We start from the raw sequence: 994 nt of genomic DNA, 5'->3' as shown, positions 1-994 counted from the left end.
TCTGCACTGTGCACTGGCTTCCAGTATTTTCTCCACGTCATTTTAAAATGCAGCATTAGTTAGATGCTGTCCTTTAACTCGGTCGGGGCTCGCGCTTTCCAGCCCAGCCTTTCTTCATGTACCCTTCCTTTATCACCCCTGGCTGGATATGTTCTGCACTGGCTTCCAGTATTTTCTCCACGTCATTTTAAAATGCAGCATTAGTTAGATGCTGTCCTTTAACTCGGTCGGGGCTCGCGCTTTCCAGCCCAGCCTTTCTTCATGTACCCTTCCTCGAGCCTTTATCACCCCTCTGGACAGGGAAACCTCCCTGTGTTTCTTTTGCATTCTCTGCAGGAATGAGGTGTGGTGTGCTTATGTAGACCGAGCAGTGCTCAGCCAGGTAACTGAAAAATGTGATTGTTGACTGTGTTTATAAATATGTGTGTTTATACTTTTTTAAAAGACGGGGTCTGTGTAGTTCAGGCTGTCCTTCAACTCACTGTGGGACCTGGCTGGTCTCAAACTCAAAGTGATCCTCCTGCCTCAGTCTCCTGGGTTCTGGGATTAGGGTGTGTGCCCCCATGCCCAACCATGTGCACATATTCCTTCTAAAGAAGCTATACAGAACATGTTCTGGTTTGGGGGCTTAGAAGTAGTGACCTGTAGTAGGTCCACTGTAGTTTTTATTTAGCATGAGGATTGCAGAGGAACCAGCACACTGGACTCCAATGTACTTCAGAAAAGACACAGGGAGCAGTGGTGTATGTCCTCCTGGTAGAAGGTCTTTGTTGCTGCCCATAGACATTGCACCTTGTGAAAAATACACAAGAAGACTTTGTGAATTCCATTTGCTTCTTTCTCCTCTGCACTTCAGTAACATCTGTTGGCAGACAAGCCTTTCTCCTGGCCCCAGCACCTTGGAAAGTAGTGCGGTTGTCCTTCCAGTCATAACCGTCCCTCTGTCCTGCCTGAGGAGGAGGGAGACAGGCCAGGGAGAGGACAGAAAAAGAGG

The sequence above is a fragment of the Fukomys damarensis genome, unplaced genomic scaffold (genome assembly GCF_012274545.1).
Source record: "Fukomys damarensis isolate Sample0158 unplaced genomic scaffold, DMR_v1.0_HiC HiC_scaffold_37, whole genome shotgun sequence".
NCBI lineage: Eukaryota > Metazoa > Chordata > Mammalia > Rodentia > Bathyergidae > Fukomys > Fukomys damarensis.
The sequence above is the reverse complement of the archived record's forward strand: the minus strand, read 5'-3'. Positions refer to the sequence as shown.